The sequence below is a fragment of the Perca fluviatilis genome, chromosome 12 (genome assembly GCF_010015445.1).
Source record: "Perca fluviatilis chromosome 12, GENO_Pfluv_1.0, whole genome shotgun sequence".
NCBI classification, from domain to species: Eukaryota; Metazoa; Chordata; class Actinopteri; order Perciformes; family Percidae; genus Perca; species Perca fluviatilis.
The window spans coordinates 22,070,626-22,093,725 of record NC_053123.1 but is presented as its reverse complement, the minus strand read 5'-3'; the positions used below and the strand labels follow the sequence as shown (position 1 = coordinate 22,093,725).

General features: G+C 41.5%; 1 protein-coding gene across 6 annotated transcripts in view; it reads left to right on the top strand.

Annotated features, from left to right (window-relative positions):
- The window catches only part of il1rapl1a (interleukin 1 receptor accessory protein-like 1a), a 203,287-nt gene that overhangs the window by 1,090 nt on the left and 179,097 nt on the right, over window positions 1–23,100 (top strand). Inside the window, exon 1 of one of the 6 annotated variants that reach the window (XM_039818503.1) lies at window positions 258–836. The exons of 1 other annotated variant lie outside the window; for it this stretch is intronic. The gene's annotated coding sequence lies outside the window, so the exon portion shown is untranslated. Of the gene's footprint in view, window positions 1–257; window positions 837–2,078; window positions 2,097–9,297; window positions 9,316–16,405; window positions 16,490–23,100 lie in introns of those variants that run through there. 4 more of the 6 variants (XM_039818509.1, XM_039818506.1, XM_039818507.1 and 1 more) reach the window with 4 other exon arrangements.

The following is a 23,100-nucleotide window of genomic DNA, read 5'->3' as shown; positions in this document are numbered from 1 at the left end:
CCTTCTCTCTTTTATCTCTCCCCCCCCCCCCTTCCAACAAGTGAGGACCCTATTGCACATCCCGTTCTGTTCAGTGTCGTAGCTTTGAGTTGAGTTATAGGTGTCTGCTGTAATTTATTTCCCCCTCATCCATTTCACTGTTTAAATCGATGAAAATGACAGAGTGCAGGTGCAGCCTCGGCGTGTGTTAGAGCCAGCAGGGGACGGTGTGTGGTGCACTAGGACCGGGGAGAGATCCTTCTCGTCGTGTGCATTGCAACTACAGAGCGGAGCTGTGGAGGAACCCCCCCCCCCGGATCTGGCCATTATATCCATACATTTCTTTTTACCATCTCCAACGCGGCGCTGCTGAGTGGGGATCGCACCAACCAGTGCGTCTGGGATGGCGAAGCACCCAGGAGAGGATTAGTAGGCTAATTAAGCACGATTTGCGTAAAAGTCAGCTGTCAGGTTTTGGAAGGGGGGGTTGATCATTTGGCAGTTTTGCTCCCACTCGTTTTGCTATACATTTTTGTGTTGGTTGTAGTAGTAGCCTATTTCTTTTTTTTTTATTTCTACCTAGCATCCGTTTTATTTCAAGCGCGCAAAGTCACATCTGCGTAGGAGAGCGCTTTGCGCACTTCTTCTCCAAAGGACAGATACAAGATCTTCATTATTCTGTTTGGATTTAAACCGGACGATTGGCTGAATGGGTGACCTCGCTGAGACACAGACTATCACTGGCTTGCACCCATTTTATGGAAACGTGTTTTCTCTATTGACCTGGAGTTGTGATGTCCAAAGCCTTCCCCACTGACTGACAAACGGCGTCGTACCCTTTTGGAATCGAGTTGAAGGTAGGCCAGTTTTTCTCTTGGCTTGCCGACATAACAAGGTTTTTCATAATGTTTTCATAAAGTTCGCAGACCTCAATTTAATTGGCTCTTCGATTATTGCCACAATGAATTGACCACCTATGACTATGGGCTTCTGTTGAACCGATGCAGCAGTTACACTAGAAAAAACCCGGTGTTGGAGATGTGATATTCACCAGTTTAAAAAGGCTCTGAGCGGAGGAGGAGAAGTTCAGCATCTGCCACTGTTGCAGCAATGAGATGAAGTCGAAAAACGATTAAACCAATCAAAAAGCAATAGATACATAATTTAACTTATGGTATGTGTCGCACTGTGAGAGGGAATCTCTATATGATGGAGATTCCGGAGGAGCCCTCTGCAGTGCAGTCTCACACACCAGCCCGCCGGGCTCACTGGAGCTCACTAAGGAGAGGATTTAGATAAAGGTGTAAAAGAAGCGGCAGCTTTACCTGAAAGCAGTCCACCAGTAAACCTTATTAGACGCAAAATCCTGTCATTATAAGGAGGATATAGGTTGTTGGTTGTACTGAGGCAGCGATTTGACAATAAAATAGAGCCAAGTTTTTTTTAATGGTTAAGCCAGAAAAATAACTTATCATTCATTCATTCATTCATTCATTCATCTCTCTTTCATTTTTTTTTTTTTTTTTTTTTTTTTTTTTTTTTTTTTTTTTTTTTTTTTTTTTTTTTTTTTTTTTTCTCTGTTTGTGTGTGTGTTTCACGCACACACTGCCAGTGATTAAGTTTGAAATGATTGTGTGTGCAAGTGCGTCACTGTAGTTCCAGAGTCCAAATTCGAGACATAAAACACAATATGCCAAAACTCGCGCAAATGCTGTCATTTTTTTATATCCCTGACGAAAGCTTATCCGTATGATTACGGTCCTTTTACTGTACAGCTTTATGCTTTATCAGCGTGTATTCTAACAGACGTGGGTTTCTTGCCATTTCGACCTACTGTACGAGTTTTCCGTGAGGACAAACAGCGCGCTCCCTTGGGTGGAACCGCGCGAATACCGACGCATGACGCAGGAGTCTGAGTGATGTTTGATGATTTCTGGAAGTGCGCCTGGATCGGAAATACCGGACCACTTTGAGCCTTAGTGGTAACTATCAGGAATTGTTATGTTTTTTTTGTTATGTTTTTCGCAACCCTGCTACAAGATATTTTGAATAGTCGGTTAGTGGCTGTTGGGCTCATCTTGAACATGTGCTGTCAGTGAGCGGATGCTTGTGTCAAGGTAGGCTCTCTCTCCTTTTTCTCTCTCTCTCTCTCTCTCACTCACTCACTCACACACACACACACACACACACACACACACACACACACACACACACACACACACACACACACACAAGAGAGAGACAATTTAGGTTTCTTGAAACACAATTGAATCCAACCATTGCTGCATTTTGAAAAGACACCTGCCTGGTCTTTTATTCCATAAATCAGGTGTTTTTTTTTAGTTTGTCAGGTAAACTATATCTACGTGTACGTGTATTCATGTATTTGTGCTGGCAGAGAGGATGTGCCAGAGGCCAGTTGGAGGTGAGCCACATCTCCAATTCACATTGTTAAACAATATAAAGTCCTGAAAGAATGTCTGTGTGTCACTCTCGATCTTCGGTGAAATTCTTATGCACGCACGGGGCCTTGCATTAATGAATTCCTAAAGTCACTTCTGTCTGATGTTACAAAGTGCAGCAGATTAAACTGGCAGGCCTGGCTGCTGCCAGCAGCGCCTCCTCATAGGGAAGATGACAGGAACTGTCCGTGGTGCTGAAACAGACAGCTCCTTTGTCCAACTCTGGGCTGATTTTGTGAGTTAAAATGCTCAGTGGCTGGCACTAACTCTCTTTGGCTTCACTTACAATTTATGTTTAAATATTTGAGCAGCCGCAGAGCCACATCTGGTATGCCAATGTGAGCATGTCACAAGTAAACATATGGGATAAGAGTGCATTCATAAGAAAGCATTGAGTCTCTGAATGAGCTCTAAACATTTAAAATACATTTGGAAAGGACTTTGAGAATTCAGGCCAGCTGAGTTTTCTTGTCATATTTGTCTGATAATGGCATCCATTGCACCACTGTGTACATTATGTTTATATGCTTTATACATATTACATGTTACCCATTTTAATTGACACATTAAGTCCCATTGCTGCACTGCTCTTGGTATAATGACACACATGTCCTGTGGCCTATGCTTTTTTCAGTTCTGGCCTTGCATTACAGTGTTTGCTTTAAATGGCATCATCATGTGCACTGACTGAGTGATATTAAAATCCATTAGCTGATCATCATGAAGTGGTGTTTGGCTTGGCCATGTGACAATTGTTTTTGTGAAAATTAAACCTATCAACACTATAGAAAGTACTACCTCTTCTCAGTCTTTCATGCTAGTAATAAATGCAAATGCAAACCCAGAATACATTTGTATTTTATTTTGTGTAAAATGTACAAAAGATGCTACAATAAACTAAAATGAGATACAGAACATTACACTTTTGTCAGTATTGCCAATGTTGAATTCCGGGATCTTTTTCTCTCTCTCAGCCATTGCATTCCTGGCACATAAAAAGGGCCATGAATCATACTCACTGTTACAGTTTATGCATGTGTCTTTGAGCAAAGTACCATTGAGACTCCACATTTGAAATACTGATGATTGCACCTTAAAAGGCATTTCTCTTGCTGCAGTTTCTATTTGGATTCCAAAGGGTTAAACGCCCAATTGTGTGTGTTATAATGCACAAGGCGCACATCATGCCTGCTATATACACAGTTGGGGGCCCAAGTGGAAATCAAATTAACCCTGGTAGAGCCATGAAGTGTAATGTGTGGCTAATAGTTGACTGCATTGCTTTTCTGTGATTACTTTTGCTCAATATCTATGTATTTCCATAATCCAGTGCATATTTTAATATCTGTACATGCCAACTGTATGATCACTCCTATTTGGTATCAGTGGGACCACAGCAAGGCAATCTGTTTGTGTGTTAATGGTCATTTAGTATTAAAAAAAAGAGCTGGTAGAGAGTCTTCCTGGACTGATCCTGTGTTGGTGATGAATGATCTGTGTGTTTTTCCCTAACGTTGATTGAATTAAGCCACCCTGCAGACCCATTGCTTTCCCAAGGAGCACCCGAAGGCTATCCTGTGGTGAAGTGTATCAATAAGCGGGTGGATGGAGTGTAAGTGGTTGTGTTGCCGCGGGTAGACAGCCGGTGATGAGGAGGGGAAACGCGCTTAGAGAGAGTACCACTGATCACACAGCAGATTGGAAGCCCTTGGTGCTGGCGTCTGTTGGCCCCTGCCGCGGAGGGAGAGAGGGGTGGAGCCACACAGAGCTGTCCCATGGCCACACACTGGGCCTGGGACTGGGCTTCCTTACAGAATCCAGCTCAGTTTAGCTGTTACCTTCTTTTAATTATCAGAAGCCACAAGCCCTTGCTATTCAGTTATTTGGTCCTTTCAGTTGAACTGTGATCAGGATGGCGAATGTGGGTTGTCTCATAACAAAGCATATGACAAGCGCAGCTTTATGATGGCTTTGTTTTGAAGGCTGGTTGCTTTGACGTGGACCCCCATGAGGCCACTGGCAGCTGAGCTCCCACTGTGGCAGATTGATATTTGTAATTTAAGGGAAGCTGTCACACAGCATCCTCCAGATGGAGAGTGCCGCGGAGGCATGCAGTCGATTAAACACGGTTTGTTTAGAAATAATCATTTTGATGTGGGTGCTGAGGATTCATTTGGCTAAAGGGTTCAAAATGTTCAATAATGCACAGATGCATACAATCACACAATAATGACACGTTGATGTAGAATACAGAGCAGTGTCTGGAAATAGAAGCTTTTAGCTTTTCTGTCATGAAGGCCCCTAGATCACAGCGGAAAGGACAGGTCAGTGATTTGTGTCCCTTTTTCAGAAAAGGTTGAGGATGGGTTGTGGTTGAGAGCTAATTCATTAATTCAACCTCCTGCGGACACACCCACACACACACACACACACACACACACACACACACACACACACACACACACACACACACACACTCTTACATGTCATGCACATTGTTTTCATCACTGAACTACTGGAATTGACATTTGGAGGAGGGTCATGCTTTAAAAGACCATCTCCCCCTTGTGACATTGATTGACAATAAAGGAACAATAAACAGCGCAGAGAGAATACTGCTTGTTTAACTGCCCTTCAAAATAACCAAACGTGTGCAATAAATCTGGTTTCCATCTCAAAAATAAGGACGACAGCATTTAGATGCTGGTTTGAAGAACTTTGAGCTTGAAGTCTTAAGGCATTGCCGCTTAGAGCTCTTACGGATGGTCAGATACAGATGTTAGAGCACTAATATTATGTTGATTTTCTTCTACTGTCAATACTATATATGTAAACAGTGTTTGTGTTTGAAATGGGGAGGATGATTTTAGGAAGGGTTAGGAAAACAAAACAATATGAGATTTCAGTTTGGATCACACAACTGTCAGGTGCAGACTGTCTGAAATCTGTTTCCAGGATGTAGTTTCTCAAATCCCTGTAAATCATGAGCTATTAATTCAATGTTGTGTACGGGCAGGGGTCCCCAACCTTTTTTTGCAGCCAGTTGGGGGTTGTTAGGCTTTTTATTTCTCCTACATCCTTTGTAAAATGTTTCTTTACTCATGTTATCCAGGTAGTCAAAACACCATTAGCTCTACACACGCAGATCACTGCCTACTAATTGGTTGATGATGGAATAATGGCCTCAAGTACTAATGATCTTTTTTAGTTTAACATTTGTATCCTGTTGTGGGAGTGACATGGAGGGGTGAGGTAAGATGCAGCACAGACAGACAAAGTTCCACTGTGTTATTCAGCTTTTTGATAGCAAATCATGGTATATCCTTGCAGTGTGCCCAGTACCAGTTCACAGACTGGAGGTTGGGAAGCCCTGGTGTAAAGCACTGGGGTGATCTGCAAGATCTGGTTGAATGTGAGTAAGACATTTAAACATAGGTGATTTTACTTGAGTTTAACCCCAATCATTCATAATGTAGGGGTATTATTAATCGGAAGAAGGATGTTCAATTCATGTAACTGCATTGTTAGATCAGCTATAGCAATAATAGTAATAGCTGTACTATAGTAAAACTTAATCTTTAAAATAAATTAGGGTTTAAATCTACTCAGGTGTGTACTCATTAATCATCTGATATTTCTAGAGATTGATTTATAGTGTTTTATCCTTTACCGTTTCTATCCTTTCTGACAAAGTGATGTGATACCTCCGGACGTAATACGTCTCCATAGCAGCAGGCGGAACCTACTCTGTATTGTTGCCCAAGAAATGAAAACCGGCAGCTGATTGGACGAACGCGTCACATGGGTTTGTTTTCTCCGGAAATTCAAAGCCAGACTGTCATGGCGGCTCGTTCATAATACGATCTCATATTGTATTAAAATATTTCACTGAAACATGTTTCTGAAAAACATTTTAAGCGAGAAATAGGCCATGCAGTTGCTGAATCTGTCTTCATTTCAGCTCAACAAAGGTCATATTAAAAGATTTTTGTCAGATTTTGAGAGACTCTAGTCAGGCTCATTCTGCTCGCCATTTCCGGGTGAGTCCCGGCTGCCCTGCCTCCGACTGAACATGTCAGGTCGGCCAAAATGAACGCCGACAGCCCCCCAGACTGACGACGGCACGGGACACACTGAACAGACTCAAGTCACTGACCTCGCCAGACTGTCCAGCGGCCGATTATCGGCCCTGTGTGTCCTGGCCTTTAGGACCATGGGTGCAAAGTAGCTGTTGAGCTAAACTCTGCATACTTGCAATGATGTTGCTATATGCCAATGTTGATTAATGTGCAGTGGTCCCGTACAAATAAGCAAATACAAAAACTTGCTTGTTAGCTTACCTGAAATATCGGCTATAATGACTGCTTTTTATCACAAAGGTGGAGAACAGGATAGGCACAGAAAATACTGTTAACGGTCAAATCGGATGACAAATGTTTTTTTTACTCAGCAGGAGACCACAGGATACTTGACAATGGATGCTTGAACTCAACACCACTTATATATGCTCACTGATAACCTCTGACACCATCGCTCTCTCAGCACAGAGCAGAGATGTGCTCCCTTTCTTCTTATATTTCTTATTTTTTATGTCATACTCTAACTTCTGCCCGAAGTTCCTACTTGGAGCATTTTCTCAGAAAACTTCACTTCTTTCTTTGACTGTACTTCGACAGCTATCAATGTGGTAAACACAAGTCAGGCCAGTCAAAGTCACTTTCAAGAGCTTGAGCTTTTTTGAAAGACATACCTGTCAGCAGTCACTAAAGTGGTGTTGACTTTTGCTTTACTTACCAGGTGAAACTTTATGTGTAGACATTTATGCAGAGCTTTCATGCAAAATGGCCAGTGTGTCTAAATCAATGAGGAAAGAGGATGGACAAGGAATAGAAAAAGAGAGCAAAGCCAATAGTAGAGTATAGATAGAGTAATAAAAGGTAGTAAAAAGTAAATGAAAAGAAGGTACTCAAGCTTGTTTAGATTTTCTGTACAATCGGACATACTGAGCTCTTATTTGCTCCACTGGCTTTGAATCCCTCATTCCCAAACAACACAGAGACACAAGAGGCAAGAGCACATATGTTTGAGGTGAATCTTTTATCAAGTTTTGACAGCAAAATTGAAAATTGATTATAGGGCTGCAACTAACGATTATTGTCATTGTTCATTAACCTGTCGATCATTTTCTTGATGAATCGATTGTTTGGTCTGTAAAATGTCACATGGTGACAAATGTCGATCAGTGTTTTCCAAAGCCCAACATGACGTCTTCAAATGTCTTGTTTTGTCCACAACTCCAACATATTCAGTTTACTGTCATAGAGGAGTGAAGAAACTAGAAAATATGAATGTAAGAACTTCACTTCCAAAATGCTGGAAGCAAAGAAAAAATGTCATGCTATTTTAATCACAAATCATTGTATCCAAACAAGGCATCAGGTGTTTCAGTAAATGTTTGTAATATGTTTGCGTTCAAGTCAATGAGTGTTTCCGCTAGAAGAAATTGGTACTGGTCATGTGACCTGTAGGTCAAGGCACACTGAGACAGGAATCATGCATGCTACCTTGGCCAGTTAGACCCACTCAGGGGCGGATCTACAGGGGGGGAAGGGGGGGCAGCTGCCCCCCCACTGTAGGACCTTGCCCCCCCAGCTGCCCCCCTAACTTTGGCATTCAAAAAACTTTGCTTGTAAAAACAAACTGCCACTATGTGCACAGGCTTCTTAAAACATTGAAACAAACAGTTAATTTATATTAATTCATAATAAAGAATAATTGTAGATGTAATCTTAGCCCCCTGCCCCTCAAATACTTAGCTACGTCCCTGCATCAAACGTGCAGAGCGCCGTTCGCACATTCAGGCTCGCACACAGCGAGTCTGCTGCGGTGTGGGGGCCCTGCATCCCGGCAAAGACTGGAGCGACTGAGCTGCCCCCCCTCCCCGAGCCTCTCAAAGTGAAGTCTGTTTCCCCAGGTGAAGTTAAAACACGTTTCATCTAAAGTTAAATTTGTAATAATTATAATGTATGCTAAAGGCGAGTCAGTATCAACAACAGCGCGTCCATTACGTTAGCCAAACGTCAAATCGCTCCCTCGTGGGTTTTAAGCGCATTCTGCTGTTTGATTAGTTTGATTTCAGTAAAGACAAGAAGAGCATAATACAGAATATTACAAACTGGCATGTTTGAATTAATAACGTTTACAGAGGGTCGCCGTTTCGGTGGCGTTACGTTACAACACACTACACAGTGCTTGCTGAGACCGATCATTTGTATATGATTAGTTAAGGAGTAGGCTACTATAAAATCCACTTCCTCTCACATATCACGGCAGTATGGCTGCACAAATTAAACCACGCAACATACTTTACTGTCAAACTGGGAAAACAACAAATACAACGGGATTAAGAAGGCTAGTCTAAACATAACTGATGTGTGCATGTAATAAATCTCGTCTGATGTTATGTTTTTTAGGCTACTTATTAGCTACAGGGCCATACAGTGTAATATAATACAAGAATAACAAGCTTTTCACATCTTGACTTTTGCAGGCCAGAGTAGCTGGAGATATTAGCTGAAGCCTAAAAGTGGGGATATTGCCAGGCAAGAAAATCCTGAGTAGTGCACAGGAGGAAGAGGAGGAGGGAAATGAAGAGGAGAAGGCAGTAAACTGGAGAGACCAGGCAGGTCAGAGCAGGAGAAGACCACAGAAGGAGATGCAGAAATGAGTGAAAGAGAAGAGGGAAAGGAAGAATTGACAGTGAGGGATGAAGAGGAGGCTGCAGGTTCAGAGAGAGGGACAGAGGCAGAGAGTGATCAGGAGGATGAAGATGACAGAGAGGAAGAGGAGGCTGCAGTAACCCCTGGACCATATGGTTGGTTTATATTCTCCTTACATATAAATTGCAGTACAGTAACATAACATGTCCTGTGACATGATGTGTTTTCAGTTTTTGGCTATTTCCATTCTGTTGTATATGTTATAGGGTTAGATATGTAAATATTTACATATACAACAACAGTTCACTCTTCTCAAGACACTTTACAGATAGAGTAGGTCTAGACCACACTCTTTAAGTTACAATGACCCAACAATTCTCCCAAGAGCAAGCATTTGGTGCAACAGAAACATCAGACATATCCAGGGTCTTGGTGGTCGCTGGTTACATACAGATGGATACAGATATAGAGAATTATGATTCATAATAATGGTAATTATAGTAACAAAAAAGATAATGGAACTATGAATAGAAATAATAGTTGTAGCAGTTTAGGGCGTAGCAGTTTAGGGCATAGCAGGGCGTTGCGGGGCGTAGTAGGGCATATCAGTTTATGTATGAGGGTTTCCATGTACCGTCTTCCCCTGCCACCCTACCAAGATCTCTTGCTACCCCTTTGCCCCCCCATGTAAAATTTTCTAGATCCGCCACTGGACCCACTCTGGATAGATTTCACCGTAATCGCAATAAGGACCTTGCAGGCTGTTGAGAAAGTCAAGCTTCTGTAACCGCAGAGAGCTGTCATCATAGGGATGGCATCTCGATGTGCGTTTGTGGCATAAATGAGAGGGGCTGTAGCTGGTGCCGACTCGTCCTCGCTGGCAATTTCTTGGCTTGATTTACGTTAGACCGGCCGCCGCTTGGTTTTATAAAGTAATTTGCAATATTTCCCTGTTTCGCCATGGCTTGGGCTTTGACTTTCCCGCTTACATGTCACAGTTTGTAGTTTGTAAACTTACGGTAGTCTACTCCTGCATTCAATCGGAGCGAGAAAACATGGCATCATGACTTTGCATAAACATACACGCCACGAAACATTGGGGAAGGCTTAAAAAAATAAACAAAAAACAAAAACGGTTGTAAAACACCACACATCATACAGGCTCTCCTGGGTGAAAGTCCTGTGTTTTACCCATCCAGCCAGCCTCCCTCTGCGGAGTTACTTCCTTTCATACTACTTGCTACGGCGAAAATTCACACGTAATGTAGGTCAATGGCGGCCGAAACAGCGTTGATAAACATGCTAAAATGCGATTATGCGTCTTGATAATGTGCCAAAATGGCATACGAATTGGCGTGTCATCCATGCTCCATGCGCCACTTTATGAGATCAGTCTGAGCGAGAACACGACATCTAGTCTTTATCGCATAAGCTACAGTCAGTTTTATTTTTTTTATTAAAAAAAGAACATGATTGTTCATTGTTTTAATAGAAAGATATGAAAATCACTGTAGCCTAATTTAACACAATTCAAATTGTGCAGAGGGAATTATTATCATTGTGACTATTAGTGCTTTTCCCAATTCCCAAATTTGTACCTCCTTGACTCCTCGATCCTCCAGCTTGTGACCCGGAAATCATTCTCAGCGCGCCATCTTGAAAGAAGTCCCAATTCCTAAAATGCACATGGAGGAGTGAGGATTGAGCATCAAGGAGACTCCTCGGAGGAGTTATAATTGAGGATACACTGATGTATCCTCGCGGAAGACTTTTTACCCGCGGCATGTAAACAAAGAGGCGTGACAGAGTGAACGTAGGAGAGAGAGAGAGAGAAAAGGGGAGAGAGAGATAAAGAAAAGGGGAGCGTGAGAGCGGTAATATTCATGGCTCTGTGGTTAATCTAACGTTACGGATTGGGCCGGTCAGATCATACAAATTAACATTCTGATTAAAACGAGTAAAATATTAACGTTCTCTAAAATGTGATCATAGCAGAGCTACTGTCGGACAGACCGCTTCATTTGTAAGTGCGCCTGAGAGACGCTTGAGAAACAGCAGCAACTTCATCAAGATGATTTCAGAATCTAAAGGTCTAGTTCTGTTTCCTCTGTCCAGTTCATAACTACAGTTAGTTTTGCTGCTTAAATAGCCGACGATATCAGCTGCAGTGACATTTCTACGCACATAGAAATGTTTACAAACAGCATCTCTAATCATTAAAGTAAGCTAAATCGTTATAGAAAACACTCACCTTCATCATTTAACAAGTCCTGCAGGGACTGCCGGGGGCCAGTTAAACGTCCATGCGGGTCTCTAAATCTGAGAAAATAATTCATTCAGGTGGGTGGAAGGTGGAAGATGTTAAGCTTACAGGCAGATTTGGATAAAAAGCCCATCTACGCATTAATAATAGTGCATTTGTGTGTATATAATATAGGCCTAGCCTTTATATTTGTATAGTTCTTTTCATACAAACATTTGTAGTGTTTTACACTAAAATAGCCTTTATAGGCTATAACCATACTGTATGTACTGTATGTAGGCTATAGGCTATTATAAATATATAGGCGCGTGTGTATATTAAATACAACAAATAAAAAATAAAAATGTACGACCCCCGTACATTCTTATCACATTTTGCCACATTATGAATTGAACTCTAAGTGAACTAACTTGAAGTTAATATATAGAAGTTGTCATGAACACGGTTCTGCTCCTCTCACAGAGATCATAATTTGCAGCGTATGACAGAACAATAGACAGCTGATGCAGTGGTAATGCTTGTCATATTTAATTGACGTGGCTTTTAATGACGGCTCCAAGGCAGAGATGTCTTGTGTTTGTTAAATGCCTGTTGCCTCGACTCCTCTCTCCTCGAGGCTCTTCCTCGACTCCTCGGCTCGGATCTCCTGTGGGCAGGACTAAGACGCGAGGAGAGCAATCAAGGAGAGGAATCGAGGAGAGGAATCAGGGATGCACAAACTGGGAATTGGGAAAGGGCTCTAGAAGTGTCTTCATACGGTAAATGACCGTAAATGACCGGACAACAGAAATTCAGGTTCAAGTGAAAAAGTCCTTGTGTGGCCGTAGTAATTATGGTTCATATCCGTGTGGAGCAAAGGAGGAAGTAGTGTGATGTAACTATGGAACCGTAAAGGCCACAGAGGGAGAAGGTCGGGGTGGATGGATGGATGGGTCAACAAAATGGCGGACTTTAACACAGATGACAGGTGTTGGTTTCCTGTTTCCTACTGACAGTCAGCGCCGTTGATGTCATGATCGTTCCTTACTGTAACCAATGAATTATTATTATAACCAAGACGGCAAAGGTACCCTATCCTTAACAAAGATTTCCCTAACCAAGATATTTTTGTGCCTAAACCTAACCAGAAATCAGAAAATAACCAGATCAGAAAACGTGTATGTGTTGTTCTGGAGGGTATGGAACAACAACATATTTTGTTGTTTAATTTGGAGGACTTTTTTATCCAAAAACTGCAATATTAAATAGATTTTCATTTTGAACTACTGATAGATTTTTATTTTTATAGTCTGTGTTTTCAGCTTCTTACTATGAGCAACCAGGTCCTACATGGACACAACATCTTGCTTTGGTTATTTCTCATGAAAGACTCCTGTATTTGTTTTTGTTCTTCTCAGTGGTTTGAAGTTCTTGAGCTCTTTTGAGAAAAGGGCCATGTGACGTATGTCTGTACGCCAGTCAGGATTTAGCAATATTTAAATCAAACTGCAATGACTGCGGGTTGCTTTTTAGTCTCGAATTAAAGAGAAATACTCAAGATTTGAAACCAAGTTTTTAGATGCTTTAAAACAATCTACGTTTATGTTATCCAGATGAGGACTTATTGTGGCCATGCAAATGATGACCGTTGTCTGATAGATCAAAGGTTGAAGTCGGGTGAATTTGTAACAGTGCTCCATAATCTCCCCTCACAACAGTCAATGTTGTTTCCTTTTAACCCTTTTCAACCCTTTTCCTAACCTAACCACGACAGTGACCTTCTTCTAATCTTAGTCAAGTAGTTGTAGTTGCTTAAACCTTAACCAAGCCTTTGTCCTAGAGGTGGGAGATCAGGAAACGCTCATATGGGAGGCAATGACAAATAACCTGTTTTTTCAGTGTGGAGAATGTGTTGCAGGTTTCAGGCCCTCTCTTCTGCTGGTGTGACAGCTAGGCCCAGGAGAAAAAACTGGACTGAACAATGTTGATTATTTCACACATGATCGTGCCTGTCATGGGAACAAGCTTGAATAGATCTTACTTCTGACTTAATTCTTTTCAAGTTTCTGTCCGCATGTTGCCATCAGCTTTGTCATAACACAGGGAGGGTAGACCGAACCAGCTGTATGTAGTCATTCTCTCAGCTGTCACTTTGCATTCGTTGTGGGAAAATCTTGCCAATGTCCCATGGGCAAACGTGTAAGAGATGAGATATGAACCGCTCCAACATGTGCACATAGAGTACACAGAAATGAAAAATGAAAAGAGTGTAGCAATGTAAAAAAGAGAAACGCAGCCTCTGTCTTTCTGTCTGACACACATACATTTACACACAGATGATTAGTCTGGGCAAATTGCCTTGTCTTACAGGATGAAATTGCATTTAGAGGTGTAATTTAATAGTTTTCTTTTTTGCAGAATTGGTGCGGAAAGTGAATCACCGTTGTAGAATTCCTTGGAGACATAAGATGTTCAAAATCTCAGAGCTGGCAGTCACTTGTGAGAAAGTTGTCAGAATTTCCTAGATCAGATTTGCTCACCACAGTGAAATTGTAAGCCGCGATCTCTCGGTGGACTGGACCACAAAAAAGAGAGAGAGAAGGGACTTTATCTCAATTTTCTGTTGGTTGGCTTGTCAACTTGTCTCTGAAATCCACTCAGAAGGCCCCAGCTCTGAGCTATAAAGACGGAAAGACAAAAACACAGACGAGGTCATGCGAGAACTGGCAAAGGAGAGAGAGACAGACAGACAGAGAGAAGCAGTAAGAAGCAAAGAGAGAACGAGAGGTGTTTCTACTGTTTCCTAAAGCTACAACACTCTGCCTTGTTATTTTGTCAGCTGCAGTGGTCTGTGTTATGGTGCAATGAGTCCCCAGGGAGTAGGGACGGCCATAAACATTGCACTGTGTGGAACAGCCGTCTCTGATGTAGGCTCACATTGTGTACAGGATGCTGGCTATTAGTGGCATCAGTCAGTAATGAGTGGGTACCGAGTCCTAGCCAACTATTAAAGTCTTTCAACACTCATCCAATCGAGTTCACGCACGAGCAGATGCCCTCCTTGTTAGAGGATTGCTAAAATCTGACATTCTTGAACATACAAACAGGAACATGGCAAACTTTAAGTACTCTTTAAGTACATATATTGGTGGATCTTTACAAGATGATTACTAAGTGTGGGTGTCTGTTTGTTGGAGCTGTGACATTGCATTGTTTGTCGAGGGTCAGTGACATCGATGTGTCTGCCCATCCTGCATATGCTTGTGTGTGTGTGTTTGCCTGTGTGTCTGTATGTCTGTGCACACTGATCTGACACACAAGCCCAGTCCTGTTCTTGGCTCCAGCAGTGGACTGGCGCTTCTCCTAGTCCTGCAGCCCCTGCCATGTCCCCCCCCCCCCCCTCTCTCCTGCTGCCTCTCCTCCTCCCCCATCATCCTTCTTTGCTCCCTCCATCCACACACCAGTGCAGATCAGCCTGGCCAGGCCTTGCAGGGTGTCAGTAAAAAAGAGAAAGGGAGCTGACTGGACTTTTACCCAGTCTCTCCCGGTATGCCTCCTCATTTCTGGCTCTCTTTGCAGCGCTTTGCTATTATATGACAGTTATATGGCACCACTATGTACCTAATTATAATATGCCACACAAAAGATACTGAACACATGGCCTGTGAAGAGCTGTGGCTGTTCACGGGCCAGGATAGCAATCATCAAAGCCCTATCCATATTCCTTTGGCAAAACCTTGGTACCTCAAGCCGATACGCACCAACGCTACATATGCGCCGCAACACGAACACACACCGGACACCACGCACACACCACTACACACACACACACACACACACACACACACACACACACACACACACACACACACACACACACACACACACACACACACACACATATATTCCCTGTCTTACAGTTCTGTTTCTGTTCACATGAATCCTATAATAAGATTCCATCTAAGATAACTGGACTGCTCCCTGCAGGGCCTTTTCCCCTCTCTGAGACCCACAGCAGCTGCACTGTGGAATAGATACAGCAGTGGTTGGAGAACAATCAATGGTGTGTGTGTGTGTGTGTGTGTGTGTGTGTGTGTGTGTGTGTGTGTTGTGTCCTTTTCAACATATTTGTGTAAAACTAAAGAACTAACCATCTGATATCTTTGACATTATTATAATAGTATCACATCGTTGTTTTATGTACATTTACAACACATTAATAGTCTGTAGCTGCAGATATGATTGCATTTATCAGTGTTTGACAATAACACTATGCATCATTATACATGGAAGACGTGGCAATTGGAGTGCATCATTTGTGCAAATAAAGAAGAAATCTAAAAGTGTTAATTGTCTATTATAGTTGAGCTGTGTCCTCGGTGGTACTATATTTGGAGAATAGGTTAGGAGTCCTGTTGTGTCAAACAGTGAAGTGCACACAAGGGTTGGGTTGAGACAAACCGGTGAGAGTGTCAGAGACAGTTGAAGGTCACTAAGACGTGCTGAAAGAGTGTATTTCACACACCGCAGAGCTGAAGTTAGACGCGGTGGAGGGGTGGTGCAAATATGAGCAATAGATAAAGAGGTGAGCACATTTTGAATAAAACATTCTCCGATTCTCCATCCTCCCTCGATCCATTCCCCCATCCTCCCCCCTCGTCCCCAGCGAGTGTGTAATACCATCCGCTCAATAAGATCTCATCTGTTTAATAGGGCTTTTTAAAACACACACACACACACACACACACACACACACACACACACACACACACCACACACACAACACACACGTGTGTGTGTGTGTCTCAATTGCAGTCATGAGAGGAAATCATTACAAGTAAGACCCCCCAGGGGGGGTGGGTGTGTGTGTGTGTGTGCGCAGTGTGTGTGGCTGGCTGGCTTTCGGTTGGCTGTAGCTATTGTTCTGCACCACCCACAAGTTGCTCACACTGGTCCAGTTGCTGATGAAGCCCATATATCTTTCTCTGCCAAAACTGACAGCATCTCTGGGTCTGCGTTGGCAGCAAAGTAGGAGAAAAGACTTTTCCACCTCACTGCAATTCTGTGACAGGTTTACCCTCTCTTTGGTAAGTTGCAATGCTGTTTTGTGGTGTGTGTAGTTTCTGGTATGAAGGGAGAGAGTTGTTGTTACAAAACTGTAAAGTACATCTCCATGGTGTAAAGAGCATGCCTTAAGATATTATTGTAATTAGCTCTATGAAACTCCTTGGGCTCATTTTCACCAAAACAGTGATCATTTTAAAAATGATTATTTCTTTGTCATCCATCACTAGGAGTCAATTGTCGGCATCAGATTGATCATAAAGTTTCAGTCACTGTTGTATATTAATGTGCACACTCGGGAGCATTGTGAGAGCTGAGATAAGCCGGCGTCCCATCTTCTGCTTCCTGATTCTTTGATTTCCGTGTCTTTTGCCAAGAAATAAATACATAATAAATAAACCAACAAACAGTTAATATTTTCTGTGGTTACTTTAGGACCTGCCTGCTGTTAGTCATAACCCAGAAAGGACAGGTAACATACAATCCAAAGCAAGAAACTATAATCCAGAGAATTAAAAGAGGTGGAACAGCTATGACTTAAAATGGACACATTTTTTTTCTAAAGTATCTCTCAACCCAAAAAGCCAAAAACAGCTAAATAAACATTAAGATATAGCTTATAGATACAGGCAAGTAGGCATAGAATATAGCTGGTCTGATTGACGGTTTGGTTCAAATAGGTCGAGAGCATCTGTCAGTGCAAAGTTTTTTTTTAAATAACTACTGTGCGGTTAAAGTGATGGTTCAGAGTAATTTCACGCCCTCTTTGCACCATGACTTTGCGAGTCAAACAACCCCCTAGCAAAGCTTTTTACCTTGGTCGAACATTGGGAAAGTTATTTAGCTGAATAGCGTAGCGAAGGCGCGCTATGGATCAAGAGCGTATTGTACGCGCTATCCACTAATACGTCCGAAATGATACCAAACAACTAACACTAGTACAAATAGATTATGTACTCATAAAATGATGGATTGGAAAGTTAGTAGGTACACCAGGAGTTTATTTAAATAATACTTGCTGTACTGCTACCCGGCAGTAAGACGAAGCTTAGGGACATCTACAAATTACAACACCGAAAAAGAGAACAACAAAAATATTAGAAATTTAATGATTAAATAAGGTAGTGTCTCCAAACTTACCTCAATTATAACTTATCTCCTGCGTAGTTGTACTACAGCACTTTTAAAAAATAAGTTAAATTAATAAATATTTTAGTTAATAATATAATATTTATCTCTTTTGGTGTTGTAATTTGTAGACGTCCCTAAGCACTCGTCTTACCGCGCTAGCAGTAGCAGCAGAGAGCAGAAGCCAGCAGGCAAGTGTTATTTTAATAAACTCCTGGTGTACTTACAAACTTTCCAATCCATCGTTTTATGAGTACATAAGCTATTTGTACTAGTGTGGAAGTTTGGTATCATTTCGGGCATTATTAGTGAGGTAATGTACAAGATACACTCTTGGATCCATTAGCGCCTGCACTAAGCTATTCAGCTGATAACGCTAACTCTCCCAATATTCGACCCAGGTGAAAAAAAGCTCCTGGGGGGTTGTTTGGCTCGAGGTCATGGTGCAAAGGATCCTAGGGTGAAATTACTCCGAACCGTCACTTTAATACAATATTGCACTGTACAGTATATGCAGAATTTACTCCGTTTATCTGTATGTGAAAAACATTAATACAGTTTACAGGACTTGTATGGTTCTAGGGAATTGTTTTCATGAGGATTCTTTTTATATTTTTTTTTATTGAAATATTTCCTTCTGAAAAACAGGACAAACAAATATTAGCCTACATGACATAAAGTAACATGATATAAACACAGAAAAAAACAATCTAAAGTCATAAAATAGTCAAGTCTAGGGCTCAACGCAAACTTTTTTTTGTGTGGTTGCCAGCTTGGCAACCGCACATCAGCTTTTGGTTGCCGAAATTGACAATACGGTTGCCATGTTTTAAACTGCCTATATTTGGCGCAAATAATTTCTTATATGACTACCACACATTTTAATAATGAAACAATGAGATAAGGGCTTGCAATATAATTTCCCATCCCTCTCAAATAGGGGTGCAATGGATCACAAAACTCACTGATCGGATCACGGTTTTGAGTCATTGATGGGATACATTTTCACATCAGCACAAAAAAGGGGAGAATTTAAAGAATTATTAAAAATGTAATCACAATAACTTTTAACAATAATTACTTCTTTTACCAGTAAATCACTGTTAAAAGACAAAAACGGATGAGAAAAGGGTATTTTATAATAACTTTGAATGCACCAAAAGGTTTACCAGTTTAAAGTAAACGCAACCTTTATTCACGTCGGTCTGTCTTGTGACCATAGTGACCATAGTGACCATAGTGCTAGTTTGTGTCTTTAAGCTCATAGCTTTGGCGGCAGACTGTTGTACGTCCCGCTGTTGGAATCCATTACATTATACAGTCACACTACACCGTTTAACTGTCAGCATTTTAACCGTGTTTAATCTAGTTACTACTTTAGCAAATGGTAGGCTAACGTTACCTGCTGCCAAGTGTAACGTGTTATTAGTGTTTACTAGCGTGACAGCGATGTTTCTGTTGCCTCGAACGTCTGTTTCGGAGCATCAGAGAGCAGCGCAGACATTTAAGTGGCACTGTAATAAGGCACCAAAATCCGCGTTGCTATTCCGTTCTGTAGATACCGGGAACCGGTGCCATATGAGCACCGTATTTTAACATGCGGCGTTAACTCCTAATTTCCACTGGTTGTGGAACGGCTCCACTGCGGAACAGCTCCGTGCTCTGCCGTCCGTCAATACCCACTAGGTCCAGATTTGTTGCGGAACGGCTGTGGCCATGACTGACAGCTGATGTCACAAGGACCCACGAGATCTCGCAAATTCACGTAGAATAGAACCACAAAACCAACAACAGTTTGTTTCCATCCAGAGGAGTAGAGGGGAAACAACTCTGTGCTGTGTTTTCAAGGTGTAGTGCAGGGAAATATGATCTGCCGTGAGCACGGTGTATAATAATAGAAGCTCTGCGTATCTGCTCTGGAGGGCTGCGGACCGCCGGAGCTGGGACACAGACGGAACGCAGCCATTCCGCAGTCAGTGGACATACACACATTGACTTTAATGGAAACCTATTGACTCCGCCGCCGTTCCGCAGCCGTTCCGGCAACCGGTGGAAATTGCCAGTTAATGTGAACAGAAAATTGCGTTGCCTGTGTCTTTTCACTGCAAACGCACGTGTGGAAAGCCGTTGCACAACAGCTGAAATGTTGTGTTGCGCACAAACAAACCAAACCAAATGAAATATAGACTTCTTTTGAAATAAGATTGCCAAAGGGGGGCAACCAGAGGCCACGAAACAGTTGCCAAGGGCAACCAGGCAACCGTTACCATTGAGCCCTGAAGGCATGAAGGAAATTAGGGAATCAACCTAGATTTGTACTTTATGTTTGTCACATTAACATGTGTGTCATAATGCATGAATAGTAACAAGTTGATAATTGACATGTGGCTGGATTCTCTCTTGTGGTATCTTCCTCATCTTTTGTAACCTTCGTTACCAACTTCAGCTTTCTAACACTTTTCTCTCCATTTCTTTCAGTTCTCTCTATTCCCAGCCTGTCCCTAGTCAAGCAGAGAATCGATTTTTAAACAGGCAAGACTCTGGGGACCGAGCAGAGAACCATTATTAGCCTCATTTAGACAATAGGATAGACTCTGTCATGGATAAATGGTAAATGCACATTCCAGCTGAAAACCGCTCAGGCCAGCATTTCCTGTCTTCAGGGATTTTGGTTTTAAGAAACCCCTGTCACTTTGAGAGGATGGACCGCAGTGTCTCTCCACACACCACTAATCTAGGCACATCCAGCAGATTTCACAGCTGCAGGCTAGATAGAATAGGGAATATTGCAAATGTATTGTTTTTTCCATGCCACCTTCACTTTTTCATCAGTTCTTTGTGCAGTCTGCAACATATGGCAATGTGTCTCTACTGTAAACAGTGTCTGCTGATTCCTAATCAGGGGACTGTGCTACTCTATAGCAGCTGTATGTCTATCTGCTTAAGTGTACAAAGGCAATCACAGTCCTCTTTCTCTTTTTGGGATTGAAAGGTTTCAGGATTGCTTCTGCAATTTCAGCTATCGTTTATCCTAGACAGTGCAATATGTGGTGACCAAACTCAGTTGATAAAAGGTGAAAGATCCACTTGGTTGTATTACAGGGCCCCCAGAACCATACAGTTCCCCTCAAGTGTACAGGTTTTTTTCTTAATACGTATACATGAAGAAACAATAACTTAAATTTGGAAATATCATTTCACTGACATTATCCTAAAACAAATCTTGGAGTCTGGTAGCGAGCAGGTGCATGAGAGGGAAAACAATGTGATGCAGTAGGAGCACTGAGGTGAAAGAGGGATACACACACCCTTGGTTTAAACTAGGCCTGGGATATGGCCTAAAAATAAAATCCCCGATTTGTTCAAAAAAAATCCGATTTAAGAAAAAAAGGTTTTTTTTCTTAAAAAAAAAATAATGATGAAGAAAAAAAAAAAAAAAAAAAAAAAAAATTTTTTTTTTTTTTTTTTAAAAAAAGGGGGGGGGTTTTTTTTTATATAAATTGGTTTGAGTTTTTTTTTTTTTTGGGGGGGGGGGCTATATATTCAACAACAAAACGGATGCGTGAGATAAAGCTGTTTTCACACATACAGATGGTAATTCACTTCTCGTTCCTCACTAAAAGTTCAAATCATTTTAACGTTATTGCGCAACCTTGCCCCTATTTTCACCTGTTGCTGAGTAACGTACGTTAACATCCCATGGTCTCTTGAATGTAGCATACCTGTAGCAAGCTCCTTCGTAGCGATAAAAACAAACGTCGAAGCGGAGCTCCGTGCTACACAGCGGCGATTGCTAGTTGTTTAAGCCGCTACAGACCTCCGTCACAGCTCGGTTGTATCAGCAGCATTAGTGTTGAGCCGCAAAAGAATTCCTCAACACGGCCTCTGGTGCCCCGCATGGTGCTCCTTCAGGTCAGCTGTAACTGGTGGTTCAGTTACCGAGAATAGATGACTCTCAGCCGGGGACAGTGCACCGCGAGCGGCCGGTCATTTCGGCGGAGATTACGGATAAGTAAGTAATGAAACGACTGGTTAAGAAAATAATTAATGTTAGTCCCTGTCGCTGCCATGTTGTTTGTGTATCTCTATGGCAAACGCGCGGGGGAGGGATGAGACCGTTCAGAGCTACGGGAGCCCAGAGGGGAGCGTCGGCGGATGTTAAGGAGAAAATCGATTTTTCATTTAAACAAATCCACGTTGACTACACATTCGAGTTAATCGATAAAATCAATTTATCGCCCAGCCCTAGTTTAAACCAAAACAACATAATTTAATTCACAAATTGAGAAGTTTCCTCTTTTAATATTGTCTGTGGAGGATGTATTTGATCTCACGTTGTCTTTCACTGCAGAAAACGACAGTTACACTGAACACTTGGATGCCCTCTAATAGCTGCTGTCAATATCAGACTGCAATTTGGCAAATTAAGGGCATTATGTTCGATGCCTGGTATCTATTTAAACCAATCAATAACCATTTGGTGGTATTTTTATTTACTGAAGAATGCAATTTAGCAAATGTACAACAATGCCCAGCTCTGTTGCTTGGCTACATGATTGATGAGGAACAGGTGCATCTTATTTTATTTATTATTTATATCCAAACCAAAGCAACAGCAGGGACTGGTCCATTACTGACTTGATGCCCTTTTTTGTATTACACACATTGTTAAACATTTTATGTTTTACAAAACCCTTTTATTGCCCATTTATCACTCTTCTACTTGAACTATGTTTCATAGAAAACCTTACTGTAAGTGTGCTTTACAATAAAAACTGTATGACTGTAATTGTATTTTATAGTATAATTACTATACTGTTAACTTTCATACACATGCACACTAAACAGTCAGCACTATCACTAGTTGTAAAATACTGTATATATAAAATACAGTTTTTTACAATCACTTTGCTACTAATTTCAGAACCTTGCCGTAATTTTTCAAAACTCTAGACACAAAACTCAAAACGGTCATCACTTGTAACACAGGCTGTCTAATGTTCAAAACATTGCATTGTGCGTTCATATCTTTAAAGAAATCTTGCCCTTGCACAATCATTGGTTCGAAAAACTAATTGATTGTGAAATACCATTGAAACGTTACTTTAGATCACCCACACACAAGCTACCTATAGTTTCACTGTGTCATCGTTCTTACAATCATTAAATATTGTAGTTCAAAATAGGTGATACATGTTTCATTATAATACTACATGTAAATACATCTCTGTAAAAGTACTGCAGTAGTAGAGAGAATACTACAGACACAGTGGATTCATTGAACAAAACCTGAAATGTATTGATGAAAAACAATACAGTATAATCACAACATAGGTTTATTTGAATCAAAGCAAAAATAATTAGCTACAAAATAGAGAAGAAAAGACAGTACTGTAAAACATCAAATGCAGTGTTCCTCCACTTGCTTGTATTTAAAAAGCAAAACAAAGAAGTGATTACTGTATTCTACATCTTCATCAACTCTGTCTTGTGGATTTGGCCACAG